At 38.1% G+C, this 15,263-nt stretch overlaps 1 pseudogene; it reads left to right on the top strand.

Annotated features, from left to right (window-relative positions):
• Positions 1 to 1,683: 1,683 nt before the first annotated feature.
• LOC109278828 (40S ribosomal protein SA-like) lies at positions 1,684 to 6,152 on the top strand (annotated as a pseudogene).
• Positions 6,153 to 15,263: the final 9,111 nt, after the last annotated feature.

The following is a 15,263-nucleotide window of genomic DNA, read 5'->3' as shown; positions in this document are numbered from 1 at the left end:
TCTTTTTCGCATATAAACTCCCTTTTAAACAGGGATGAGGAAAGCTAATGGTTTTCTTTATCAGTGCTAGAACTGGGTTATGATGCAAACATATATGCAAAAATTTGTAAATCACACAGAAAAAAGTGCGTATGTGTAGAAACTATTATGGTTGAGTTTTCTTCTGAAGCTGTGTTCTCAGTATATAAAACGTCTTTGTAAGTAATGTTTAAGGACGGACTAGTTCTTGTAGTTTTATGGAATATTACCACAAGGTCCCTTCCAGTTGTGGTCTATGATTCAATGTGAACAACATTCTGGTACAATAAAGGAATCAGAAGAGTCACTTTTCCTTTTAAGGGACCATGTGATGCCACAAAAGAAATGACACTGGGAAAGTTAGTCCTGGCTTCAGAAGTTTGAAATGCATAAGTCCAAAGAATAAATTTATGGATTGGTGAAACTGAGTCGATATTCAATCTTGACACCATGGTCGTTGTTCTTTTTATATAATCTTATTTTTATAAGTATATACCTAACATTTTATAAGTCTAACTTATTTTTTAAGTATTTACCTAACATTTTATAAATCTAACTTATTTCTTAACTATTTATCTAACAATTGTGAGTAGAACCTGTTGATAGAATGATGCTGGGTCTGTGCTGCCCATTCTCTTGTTGGAATCTTAGTCACAGATTAAAATGTAGGAGAAAAGAATGTGTCTATATTATAGAATAACCAATATAAAATGGATTTCTCCGAAGTGGAACTTAACGCAGTTCAAATATGTAGTAGGTATTGAGTAAAATTTGTTGAATGAATGTGCAATAACTCATTGCTATTTGATCCAGAGATTCTCTCTCCATAGGCAGAAAATTCACTTTTTTTTAACATGGAAAACATTATAAAAATTATTAATGTGATGTTTTTCCTCCTTGGTTTCTTTAAAATTTTTTAACATGTATTCATTTCTGAGAGACAGAGAGAGACAGAGCATGAGTGGGGGAGGGGCCAAGAGATGAGGAGACACAGAATCCAAAGCAGGCTCCAGGCTCCAGGCTCTGAGCTGTCAGCACAGAGCCAGAAGTGGGGCTCGAACTCATGAGCCATGAGATCATGACCTGAGCTGAAGTCAGATGCTTAACCAACTGAGCCACCCGGGTGGGCCCTCTCTCTTTGATTTCTTAAGCATGTATGTGATTTTCACCCTACTTGACTCATATTATCCAAATCCTGGGCTTGTGGAAAGGAGAGAAAAAATTAGGAATTTTAATATTCAACCTCTTACAGTAAAAAATGGGATTTTCAAGCAAGACTATAATGTTCAATTTAAGCTACTTTCTTGACAAAGCACTGCTTATATTTTATTTTTGGTTTTCCTCTTTAAGCATATTAATAGGACATCAGGCTAGATTTTACATGAGGAAAGATAAATAAAAAGAAGAGAGCAAGTTAGATCCTCTCTTGAACTAAGGTATTTAGGAAAAAGAAAAGAAGGAAGGAGAATGAAAAAGCCAGATAAACATCAAACTCAGAGAGAGAGCTGACTTAGGTACTAAGACAAGCACTGAGAAATTATTTACTGTGCTGCTGGAAGGTCATCTCATACACTCTCCTGTATCACCAGTCACATTGACCAGTGTGCTTAGGCAGAGAGAGTTGCAACACTGAGCTGTCTTGATCGCTCTTGGTTCCCGTGGAGTATGACTGTTGATTTGCCAGCTAATGACTTGCTGCGAGGGTACTCATGGAAGGACAAGGTGACCTCATCAGAGGATGTAGGTAAACATCCATGCTAGGGGACAAGAAAGAGGATGGACCAAGAACAAGCACCAATTAAAGCTGAGTTGAGGGGTGCCTGGGTGGCTCAGTCGGATGAGCGTCCAACTTGGCTCAGGTCATGATCTGGCGGCTTGTGAGTTCGAGCCCCAGGTCGGGCTTTATGCTGACAGCTCAGAGCCTGGAGCTGGCTTCTGATTCTGTGTCTCCCTCTCTCTCTGCCCCTAACCCACTTGCATTCTGTCTCTCTCAAAAATAAATAAACATTAAAAAAATTTTTTTTAAAAAGCTGAGTTGAAGTGAAGTCAACAGAGTACCCCAAAACCATTGCTGAAGCCTAGAGAAATTAGACCATGAATAAACATCTCTCCACCTGTATCAGTAAGGCATGCTACAGCCAGAGATGCAAAAGAAATATAATTCTGGAGATCTAAGGATTGGCATAAGGTCAGAAAGCCCTTCCTTCCATGTCCTACTTTCCATGAAGCATATGGTGTTTGCCCTACCATACATTTAGATGTTGGGGAAAAGAGTCCAGGAGATGGGGAAGGTTATTCCAAAGACTGCTCATATTTATGCAAGAAAGATAGAAAACTCCCTTTAAGGAAGTTTAATGATCAAACTGGACTCAAATTTAGTCCAGCTTAGATATTTAGTAATTTTTTCTTGCTAATTGGGGTGTGAGACCTTGTATGAAACAACATATTCAGTTTAGTCAAAAATAAAGAAATTAACTTTAATTTTGAATATTAAAGTGGCATTGTTAGGTAAAATTTATTACTTGGAGACCCTTTCTCTCCCTACAATTTTAATTTAAAAATTAGAATTATCTCTCAAAAACAACAAATATTGACAAACCATGTTGTTTTTTCCCCTCAAATCAGTTAGTTTCTCTTTTGTTTTCTTTGTTGAATCTCCCAGAAGTCTTTAAAAACAGATACACAAATAAATAAGATAGAGTTCTGCCTTTCTTAGCAAGAGGTTGGGGATAGTTCTAGAAGCCCACCTTTATAGCACACTATTATAGCATGTGAAGTGTGACAGTGTGATTTATACAAAATGTCACAAGAATACCAAAGACAGAGTGACTCCCTGGATCAGGGCAAGTTTTGCAGCTGAAGTGCTATTTAACCTAAGCCTTGAAGAGCCAATAGTAATTGGCCAGTATGGGAAGAAGACAGAGGGATATCCCAAAAAACTTATTTAAAAGCCCAGAAGTGAACAAAAACCAGCCATGTTTGGGGACTCTGAGAGTGTGTTGTGACTCAAACATATTGAGCATGCACATAGAAGGGGAGAATGATTAGCTGTAAGGACAGAAGCAATGAGCCAGAAATACAAGCCTGTGTACAATTAAATATTGAATAGTGAGCCATCCGATATTCGAGTATTATGGGAGCCATGAGTATTATGGGAACGTAGAAAAAAAGAAAACTAATGACAACAGAGTGCTCAGTGAAGGCTTCATGAAGCAGATGTAATTTATTCAGATGCCCTCGGCGTTACAGTTCTCATGTTAACAGTATTCTTATTATGCCTCATGCTACCAATGGGCACCAGTCAATTAAAACATCGGGACTGGAGGGAACAGCATGTAGACCTTCTGATTGAGATGTATGGCTGTTAGGCTGACTGATCCAGCTATAGGCATGGGGAAAAGACTATTTTTTTCTGGAAGCTTTTCCTAAGGACTGCTCCTTAGGTACCATTTCCATTGGTGGTTAGGTGTTTCCTATAACAAGAATTTTGTAGGCAAAACTCAATGGGCTTCTATAATGTTCTTTATGAATATTCTGATGGATTTTGGATTGATTCAAGTGGTGATAATGTAAACTATGTTTCCTGAAAAAAGGTAACCACAGAACCCTTTCCTTGACCATTTCACAGGATTAACTTTCCACAGAATACATTTTAAGGAACACAGACATGGTTTGGCTGTTGACAAGAGAATCTAGCATGTCATTGGGCAATAAAATAATTCAAAATATAGCCGGGTGCCCTAGCAGGGTGTGGAGGTCTGCATCAGGAAATACTTAAGTAGGAAATGTTTAGGTAGACAAGCAAGGAAATGTACAATGTACAAGGAAATTTTTATTAGGGATGCTTCACAGTATCATACCTGACCCAATGTACTTAAAGTATTCATTTCTATGGAAAACCTTTCTGTCTTTTATCTTGTCTCTGAAATGTACATTCAACCGTTTTGACTAGTTGCTCTTGAGTCTCTCCTTCCTTGTCCTTTGGTTTTCATCCCACACCACTACATCAAATTATTTCCTTTACAATATTTTTTAACCTTTTTTTCTACTAAATTGTTTCCTACCAGAAGGTAAGTAAGCTTTTTGAGACCAAGGACTTTAAGATAAGATCACTGCTGTATCCTCAGTACCTAGCACATAGTAGGTCTCAATATTCACTGGAAGGATGGATGGATGGATGGATGGATAGATGGATGACTTAATTAATTAATCTGGGCATTTGGAAGCTCTTGAGAAATGGCGATTGTGCATTGTCTCATTGTCCTGTAAAAAACTACAAGTAAAATTCACCTTCCCATATTCTTGAGTTTTCTTTTCATTGAAATGTCTTTTAAACTGTCTCATTTCTGTACATGTTCAAAGATATTTTCACACAGAATTCAAACAAATTGACATGGTTCTTGGATGGAAATTTTAATTCTTCTTCCTTTATAATTATACTTAGCATATGCTTCACACGTGTTCCTAATAGCTGAGAAATGCTGTCGTTTAGAGTGATTTTTAGTCTCCTGGTGTCTTCAATTAAAGGGAGCCTCCCATACCAGCTGCAGAGCCAATGATGACATTGTTGTTATAGTGTTATTTCTAATTATTTTAGCATATGTTGACCACAGAATATTTGTATTTTAAAAATCCATAATTAAATAATTAATCCAGGCAATGATCATAATGGCCATTAACATAAAATAGGAGACATTATCTGCCTTCTCATATAAGTGTAAAGCTTCACTTATGAACAAGTGTTGCAAAAAAAATGTTTTTAATCTTGAATCAGATTAAGCCTCCAGCTCTGGTGACCAGTGTCCATTAAATACAGAGGACATAAATATATCACATGACCCCACATGCAAACAATCAGTGAAATCTAGACTGTGGAAAAGTCTGGTCAACAACCAGTCCATTTTTTTTTTCCAACAAATGAATTGCAAGACATAAAAGATGAAAAGAGGTACATTTAATGTGTGGACCTTGTTTTGATCCTAATTTAAAAAAATCAATGGCAAAAAGAAAATAAAACCAACAAAAAGCACTCTTATAAGAAAGTCCTAGGAAATTTAATACCTTATTATTTTCTAGAAAATGATCAAACTCACTTGAGGAGATCCAACTAAAGAGATTCATGTTACTGTATTAACCAATACACCTTTCATACAACTATTTTAAAACATCATTATGTATCCTTTCTGTGCTACCCAGGGAGAGAGCCACAAGGTGTTTTATGTTCATGTCATAACTTAAAGGGAAACTTTCACAGTGTCCAGAGACCTTTATGTCCTGCAAGTGAAGGAGGAGGGTGTCCTCATATTCCCTGCAGCAGGAACCCATTTAGGTGGCACCAACCTTGACTTCCAAATAGAACAGTGCATCTACAAAAGGAAAAGTGATGGTATCTACATCATAAATCTGAAGAGAACCTGGGAGAAGCTTCTGCTGGCAGCTCGTGCCATTGTTGCCATTGAAAACCCAACTGATGTCAGTGTCATATCATCCAGGAATACTGGCCAGTGAGCTGTGCTGAAGTTTGCTGCTGCTACTAGAACCATTGTTATTGCTGGCCACGTTACTCCCGGAAATTCACTAGCAAGATCCAGGCAGCCTTTCCAGAGCCGAGTGGTTACTGATCCCAGGGCGGACCACCAGTCTCTCTCAGAGGCATCTTACGTTAACCTGCCTATCATTGCTCTGTGTAACACAGATTCTCCTCTGCCCTGTGTGGACATTGCCAGCCTTTGCAATAAGAAGGGAGTTCACTCTCTGGGTCTGATATGGCAGATGCTGGCCCAGGAAGTCCTATGGGTGCGTGGCACCATCCCCCTCGAGCATCCATGGGAGGTCGTGCGTGATCTCTACTTCTGCAGAGATCCTGAAGAGATTGAAAAGGAAGAGCAGACCGCTGCCGTAAAGGCTGTGACCAGGAGGAATTTCAGGGTGAATGAGCAGCTCCAGCTCCTGAGTTGACTGCTACCCAACCTGAAGTCCCGGACAGGATAACGGCCTGCAGGAGCCCTCTGCAGCGCCCTGCAGCGGTTCCCTACTGAAGTCTGGAGCACTCAGCTTGCCACTGAAGACTGGTCCACAGTTCCCACTGCTCAGACCACACTGAATGGGTAGGAACAACCATGGAGTGGTTTTAAGCTGCTCTCTACAAATGCAAACAAAATGGAAATAAGGTTGTCAGAAAGTAGTTTCTAATAAATAAATAAATAAATCCACATATTATAAAACACATAGAATTGCAGGTTGCTGTATACAAAGACATATTACTAAAGGTCAAAATATTCTCAGGAAAGTTGAAAGTTCTGGGAGAAAAAAAAAGTTTTAATCTCATTTTTCAGCAATTTTATGGCTATCTTTATAAGAATTTAAGAATTATTACCATTCCTCAGGAAAAATTCTTCTTTGTCTTCTGGGGCTTGATGGCAATGAATTTACCTAATCACTACCACCTGCCTTACTTATGACTCACAACTCAGGGCTAGATATGTCGTTGTAATTTCTTTCATGTATCAAATAAAAAAAGTGCAGCCCCTAAACTTCCAGTGATTAGTGGGTGATCTTAGAATGTTCTTTCCAGTTTCGGAGGCTAAAGTTTTAGACCAATGAATGAAGTAATGAGATGGGAGGTGTCTAGAAAGCTTTGGGTAGACTCTTGCCTTTTGTAATCTGTAGAGGGGAGTGATTATTAGAGACAAATACATGCCAACCACAGTTAAATGTTCAACTTTATCTCAGTCACCAACTTCTCTACCTTCAAAACTTTTGTCAGAAGTAAAAGAACAGGGGCGCCTGGGTGGCTCAGTCGGTTGAGCTACCGACTTCGGCTCAGGTCATGATCTCACGGTTTGTGAGTTAGAGCCCTGCGTCAGGCTCTGTGTTGACAGCTCAGAGCCTGGAGCCTGCTTCTGATTCTGTGACTCCCTCCCTCTCTGCCCCTCCCCTGCTCATGCTCTGTCTCTCTCTGTCTCAGAAATAAATAAACATTAAAAAAATTTTTTTTAAAAAGAAGTAAAAGAACAGATTTATAGAAAAGTCATCATTTTCTTCCTCTTTCTCTCTTTGCTATGTACACATATGTTATTGACGGGAAAAATACAGTGGCCGACATGAAGCAAGGGAGTGGAAAAAGTGAGCCAAAATTGAGAATATCCATTTTCTGGATAGTCAAGTGTTAGCTGTTCTGATATTGAAATAGAAAGATCCTTATTCATTTCATTCTCTATGTATAATCCATATGTGTATGCACATATGTGTTATGGATGTGTATAAATAAATGCAAATCCATACACTCATCTATATATGTAAGACATACACAAATATTTATATACAGAGAGAGAGAGAGAGAGAGAGAGATGAAAGAGAATAAAATTCCAAAGAAGATTCTTTTCTCCTTAGAGAGTAATGTACTGTATCTCTTCATTTCCTATATGTTTTCATAATGAATGTATGACTTACATTTTTCTGGATTTATGATACATTTCTAGAGATATAATTGCTATAACTTTACTTTTATAAAGAAAGATATTATTATAATACTAAGTGATTAGTATTATGTTATTAATAAAATAATCACATAAAATAGCATGGACAATAATATTAGAAGATTTTCTTTTTTTCCTCTTTACTGGAAAAATTATCATTAAGGAAGGTATAGGAGAAAAATAATCCCCTCTCCTATGTTTTTTATTTCTACATGTAGACATACCGAGACACATGAACATAAATTTTAAATGACAATTTAAAACATGCTTCATATAAAAATATAAATAAAATAGAACATTCTTTCATTTTTAAGATTATGAAAATATAGCATATTTAGAGCTTTGAGGGGGAGGGAAAAGAGGGCAGAAATTTCTTTTTTCTTTTTAATTTATTCATTTTGAGTGAGAGGGAGAAAGCAGAAGTGGGGTAGGGGTAGAGAGAGAATACCAAGTAAGTTCCATACTGTCAGCACAGAACCCGACACAGGGCTTGAACACTCGAGCTGTGAGATTATGACCTGAGCTGAAGTCAGACGCTTAATCCACTGAGCCACCCAGGCGCCCGAGGGCAGATATTTCTAATGTGAATTCTAAGTTTCTTAAAATAGTAACTCCAGTGCTACTAGGCTGACATTTAGACCTATGCCCAGCATGTACAGGCTACTCATGATTATTTTTTAATGAATTAACTAAGTGACAAAAGAATGTCAGCCTGATAGGAGACAGGGGAGATAGAAAACCTGAAGATTTTTAAGGGAACAATGGAGACAAAGTAGTAGAGTCAGAGGGTTTTTAGTAAAGGGATGGGAACTAACTCAGAAATTGTTTTCTCCCCTTATAAGTATAGATGCAATGTTAATGCTTTTCTTCCGTCCCTTGAGAGTACAGAGAAGTCTCAAAGGACTTTCCAGACCTACTACTGACAAGCTTATCTTCTGCTGCAGGGTTCTTCTGCCTGCATGCCCTACACCTGTCCTTCTGAGTTTCATAAAATGGTCAGGACCGGGATTTCCAGGCTTACCGCCACAGTATATTACAAGAATCAACTCAGATGGATGTGTTGGCACTTTGAAGCAATAAAATTCCCCCAGTTATGGAATGTTTACTATTGTTACTATAATTGTTATTTTTATTAACACGTGCAGAAGTGGCTCAAACATTGTTCAAAATCAAACTCACGTCATTTCGATAGTCACAATAGCTGTGATCCTTTCATTTTTCCCCCCAAGTTAATCGCTAAATTGCTCATCATTACAGTGTATTTAGACCTGAATTTAAAACCCACCAACCCCCACAATAACAGCAAGGCCCCTTCCCACTCTTGCCTAATAAATGTCAAATACCTATCCACTTCTCTAATGATACTTTACAGGTAACCTGTTATTCTATAGAGTTTTTTGTGTTTTAAGAAACAAATGTATTTCTGTAGAAGCATTTCAATTTTATTATGTTCTTTAGGTTTTAATTAGACCTCCGGAGAAACATCCAGACACATGAATTAAAAGAAAAAAGGTAGAGGCAGCGGGAACACTCTAAAGATTACATAATCTTTAGATTTCATTAGTCTTTGGAGTTGAGTATTTTACTGTGGACATTCCAGATGGAGATTTTACCTGTAGCACTCATACATAAAATGCCACCCCGCAGGTTGAACTTACCAGAGCCCTCCGCTAGATCCAAACTTGATCAGGCATTTGGTGGCACAGGCTCTCAATATGGTAGCTATTAGCGGCATAAAAAGTATCATCAGCTTTTTATCCTGCTGTGGCTCCATGCTGACTTTTGTTTCTTAGTTTCCCTGAGTACAAAACAAATTGATAGGGTATTTTGCTTTGTTGTATCTCTGTAGACATCCCTTCATCTTCTTCCATTTTAATAGGCCAATCTCACTTTTCAATGCACATACGTTGTTCATTTGATTTTTGCTCATCAGTTCAGGTTGATGCTGATTAAGAACTTCCATTTGAAGTTTAGCGGTAGACCCGGGAATAAACAATAAGAACTCCTTGTCATTAAGGAGCCCAGGGTAAAGAAGGAGATACCAATGTGTAATTAATTGCTTGTAATATGGCAGGATACATGGGCAATGGCTTAAAGAGTTGTAGAAGAGATACTGATAATTTCAATCTCGAAGTCACTTGTTATCTTTGACATGCCATCCAACAAATTTCACAATAAAGTGTGGCTTATCTAGTATCCTGTCAATTATAATTTTCTGTGGGTTACTTTTTTTTTTTTTTTGTAGTTTTCCCAAACAAAATCAACTGATATCCCTGATAACGAACATGAAGCAGTCTAAGACAAAAAGAGTGGCTTCTGAACATTAAATGGCTTAATTAAGCCCTGGGTTATTTTGTTATTAAAATTTCTTATTTATTATATTCTGTTCCATTAAGAATTGAAATTGCTAATATGATATGTAAAATCAGTTTTCATAAGCCAGTTTGTCAAGGAGGAAACAGTTCTCTAATTATGCTAGAGTTTACAGTTTCTCATGCATGGTGAGGATGTAGAAAATAATGACCATATACCAAAAATTATTCACTAGGCTTTAAGCTCTATTTATTCTTATATCCTCCAGAATGAACTCATTCCAAGAAAAGGGAATATTTTGTATTAGTAATTGCAGAGAGCAGTAACACACTCTTGATTCTGTCATGTTTTGATATAAAATATTCTAACCCATCGAAATGAAATTTTCTTTGTTACCCATATATTTTGCTTCTTCGCATTCCTTAAAATTCAGGGCAAAAGAAAATAAAATAAACTATATCAAAGAAAGTTTCCAAAATCAAGTTTTTAAATGGGACTTTCTCTGTTGCCAGTTTTGATATTTGTACCGGGTTTCTGTTTTGTATTGTCTACTCTCCATCTCTGTTTTTTTTCTGCTGTCTCTGAGTTTAGGTTTTCTGTTTTCTACACTTTGCCTTCTCTTCTTGTCCACTTTTGGTTCCCAAAAGGAAGCCTGAACTAGCTCTGCTTTATGTCTGTTTGTGCTCTAGAGTGAATCATCACCATATCGAGGAATTCATGAAAGTTGATCTTTTTTTTTTTTAACTATTTTTGTATTTTATGTTTATTTATTTATTTATTTTGAAAGAGAGAGAGGTGAGAGCAGGAAAGGGGCAGAGAGAGAGGGAGAGAGAGAATTCCAAGCAGTCTCTGATCTGTTAGTGCAGAGCCCAATCACAAACCATGAGATCATGACCTGAGCTGAAATCAAGAGTTCAGACGCTTAACCGACTAAGCCACCCATGCACCCTGAAAGTTGAATTTTTTTAGTTACCCAGGGATCTTTGTATTATCACCAGTGATTCAACCAGTATGGACAGCTCGTTTCTAAAAAAATGGAGGTGTTGGCAATCTTAAAAGAATATTTTTATTAAAGAGGATGGTGAAAGGATGGTGAAAGATGCAGAAGTCCAACTGCAATGGATTGTGTGGCTCCCACCTCCTGAGACTGACCTCATGGAGTGGGATTCACAACCTATCTTTCTAACTAACAGCTAACCAACAAATTAACATCAAAACTCTTATCATTGCTTTCTTCCCATCATCTTCCTTTTGCCTGACTGTTCCTAGGCTGCTTGTTTCTGGTCAACGAAAACAACAACAAAATTGCACTGCTATGAAATGTGTAGTCAAATCAAAACAATACTCACCAAACTCGTCCAGGCCATCAATGTACCTTTCAAATCCTGTGTGATTCATATGGCATCGTCCTTCTTTGTTTTCAGTTCCCTCTATCCTCTCAACACTCTATATTCCAGCCACTTGAAATCCCCAATTTTTCTCACGTTCTCCTTCAATGCATGATATAATTTTTCCTTTCATTTAGTATGAGTCAAGTTCCAGTGCAGGGATATCAGATCCAAAATATGTGACAGCTAGCATACCGTGTTAGAAGTCCCTTCTTTGTGCTGTTTGAGATTCCCCTGGAAACATCTGCCACTCATCAGAAAATACAGTAAATTATTTGCTTATTTGTTCCTTTTCTCTGCTGGACTATGAATTCCTTGAAGACAGACACTAAGTCTTTTATCTTGATTTCTCTAGCCACTTTTCGGGGTTAGCAAAGTTTCTGATGCTGAAGCTATTCCTCTAAGGTAAATTGAATGCATTTGAATGTATCTGGAAGATGACTTAAAAAAACATTTAACTCAATGACAAGTGAGAATATTTTATACACCAAAATGTTGAAAACCCCATCTGCTAGTGTTTGGGCCCTAGCATTTTGTTGAAGGCAGTGTTGAATGCCCACAATACTGAATTCAAAACTAAAGTTCATGAAATTCGAATAAGGACATAAGATATGCCTGCAGACCAGTTTATATTCTGCTTTTGATTAAAATCACATATTTGAAAATTAATTTTTCTAACAACTGATTAAGAACTTTGACGGTAAAGTTCTACATCTCCCCAAAACAGGACACAAAGTAGTAAAACACAGTGGGTGCATGAAGTAGCAAATCGATTTCTAAACCCCTTCTACAAATGTGTCTTCAAAGAAGGTAGACACAGAAGGATCATTTCTCAGAAATCTAATTCCATCAAATATGACTTGGGATCTGTTTAATGTGAACTAATGTTACTTAACCACTTACAAAAGTTAAGCCCAGTGCTTCATGCCTGAATTTTCAGGAATGAAGGAGTCAGCAGTATATTTATTATTGATGGGAAGCCATATTGTCAAGTCTTTTGAGGGGTTCTTAAATGATGAAAATCATTAAAGTCTACCTTCCAGTGAATGTGCTCATATACTATTTCAGATATAAGTGTGTTGCTTGGAGGCCACAAATAAACCTGACACTGCTTGTTTTTGTAGTATTTGAGTAATGGAAGGCTACATTGCATATCTGGATGCTGTCACAAGCACAGAAGGAGAAAGAGGAAGAGGGTGGGAGAGGGTGAGGGGAAGGGCATGGGGGGAGAGAGAAGGAGGGAGAAACAAAGAGAAAGAGAGAGAGAGCGAGAGAGAGAAAACGAAGGCAGGGGCGGGGGGTTGTCCTGGGTGGCTCAGTCAGTTAAGCATCTAACTCTTGATTTCGGCTCAGGTCATGACCTCACGATTCATAAGACTGAGCCCTGAGTGGGGCTATGAGCTGACAGCGTGGGACATGCTTGGGATTCTCTCTCTCCCTTCTCTCTCTCTCTCTCTCTCTCTCTCTCTGCCCCTCCGCCCTTCAGTCTCTCTCTCAAAATAAATAAACATTAAAAAAGCCAGAACTAAAAGGAAATACATTATTATATTCTGGAATAAGCAAAATATAGAACAAAAAATAAATCATTGATGGTCAGGGGCTGCTAATGGAGGAAACCCTTCATAAGAAAGTGGCATGGGGAAATGATGGAGGTGAAGGGATTCTTCCATATCCTGATTCTGGTGGTGGTAGAACTGTGGGATTTGTAAAAGTTTATAGAACTGAATATAAATAAGAATTAATATTTACACTTAACTTTTGAATTTTGAGGTGTTTGTAGATTGACATATAGCTGTAAAATAACACAGAGAGATCCTATATAACCTTCATTCCGTTTTCTCCACTGGTAAAATCTTGCAACACTGTAATACAATACCACCAACAGGATACTGAGAGTGATAAAGTCAAGAAACTGAACATTTTCATCACCATAAGGATCTTTAATTTTGCATTAAAATTTGATTGGATAAACTCATGCCAATTAATTCGAATTTTAAAATATTAGAATGAGTCTGTTTATACATGTGCTGATAAATTGAATGTTACAAAAATGGATTTAAATATTTGCATATATTGGCAAATTGCTATCCACACTGCTTGTGTATTATCTATCTGTTGGTGTTGATGCTAGTCTCTGTACATACTTATGTCCTTTTTCATGGGGATGATCTTGTACAAGTTTGGGTGTTCCCAAGTACCTAGGACAGTTAAACTTCCTTTATATGACACTTTTCTGAAATTGAGCAGATCGGTGCTAAGTACAATTGTTCTTATGGAACTGATAACGTCACGACTTTCAAGAGATATAAACATTTGTCTTGCCTACCCTGGGAAACTTCACTCCAGAGCAGTGACCTCCACTTGATGTTCATAGCTTCTGTAAATATGAGGTCCTTTCATTTTCAGCATTAATACACAAAAGGGCAGAGTGCAATAGCAAAAACAAAAAAAATAGGAAGGGCGTTCTTTTAAAACTTTCTCTTCTCTTTTCAGTATAATAGTTACCATCAATATGTCATTAATTTTTTTTTCAGTTATTTATTTATTTTGGGAGAGAGACCATGCACGAGCAGAACAGGAAAGAGAGAGAGGCGAAGAGAGAGAATCCCAAGCAGGTTCTACACTGTCAGTGGAGAGCCCAAAGCGAGGCTTAAACTCAAGAACCACAAGATCATGACCTCTGAAACTGAACTGGATACCCAACCAACTGAGCCACTGAGGTGCCCCATGTCCTTAATGTTTTAAATCATTTCGTAGACATGATACTTATTTGATTCATGATCACACTCCCTTTCTAGATGTCCCATAATGGGTGCCCAGATTTTCCAGTTTGCATCTAAACTCACTCAGAACCGTGTGATTTCTTTTCTTCTAAGAGGCTGTGGGTTTTTGATGGCGTGTGGGGGCCTCTCTTTGCTGATGCTGTGATAGAAGACTGCCACTAGAGTGGCTCTACCTTAGTAGAAGCCTTTAGCCAGCACCTTGAGCTGAGTATTTCACAGACCACGGCCATCATTTCCGGCTCATGCACACTTGTTCTGCCTGGCTTCCTTCTGACACTTGAAGCCTTGTAAGATCTCAAATCTGTGCAGTACTAGAGACCTAGTGAACACTTAAATTTACCACCAACCAGAATATCTCCAGAAGAAAACTCACCTTCTGACATCAAGCTGGAAATCTTAGAAGCAGAGCTAGTTGGGGGGAGGGGCTGACAGGCCTTCCCCACTGGTTGGTGGGAAAGCTAGTGCATTGAAAAGCAACACCTTTTGACTCCTTTTCTACATAACTCAAGGTCTCATTGCTGTTGTGTCAATCATGTGATGAACTAGTTGACTTTTTTTCATACTTCAGTTAACTTCTCATTATCATCTTAAACATTATTTCAAGATATTATCTATATATTGTTGAAAGGAATCACTTTGGGAGCACATGGTGGGATGAAGCACCCACTCACTCGATGCTTGTCTGGTTGCAACCTCTCAGGGATACCCTTGCTTCCTCTTCAGAAGCTCATCAACAGCCATAAATGTTTTGAATTAATTTTTTGTCTCGATGAGAATAGGTCTTATTTCCAAATAGGCTGTTGTTGCTGGAATGCCAGTATTCAGGCAGGTACTCCGTTCTCTCCAGTGTTCTCCTGAACCCCCTTTGCCTCAGTAGACAAGTGATCTCAATCTCACAGCTTTCCCTTTCCCTCTTACAAGGCTTGTTGACTTGTCTGACTGGATCTGGGTTCTGAGGTTTTATTTCTAAAGTACCCAGGTTGTTAGAAAGCCATCACGAGTGTATCAGGCATCATGCATAAAGTATATCACTTAGCTAACCTTTTCATCCACACATCTCCATAATGACCAGATTTCACCATTCACCTGGTACTTGGCTTTTCCATATGCGAACCTCAGGGGAAAAGCACCTTCTGACATACATTCTATGCTTCCAAGAGTCAGGGCTCTGTGGTGTAATAGTCTGAACATTAGAACTACTCACAGAACTTTTAAAAACTTGAATATCTCTCTCAGTCCCCTCCCCACAGAGATTGACATTAATGCTTTTGGGTTGAGGACTG

The sequence above is a fragment of the Panthera pardus genome, unplaced genomic scaffold (genome assembly GCF_024362965.1).
Source record: "Panthera pardus isolate Hobbes unplaced genomic scaffold, ASM2436296v1 HiC_scaffold_10, whole genome shotgun sequence".
Taxonomy (NCBI): Eukaryota; Metazoa; Chordata; class Mammalia; order Carnivora; family Felidae; genus Panthera; species Panthera pardus.
The sequence above is the reverse complement of the archived record's forward strand: the minus strand, read 5'-3'. Positions and strand labels throughout refer to the sequence as shown.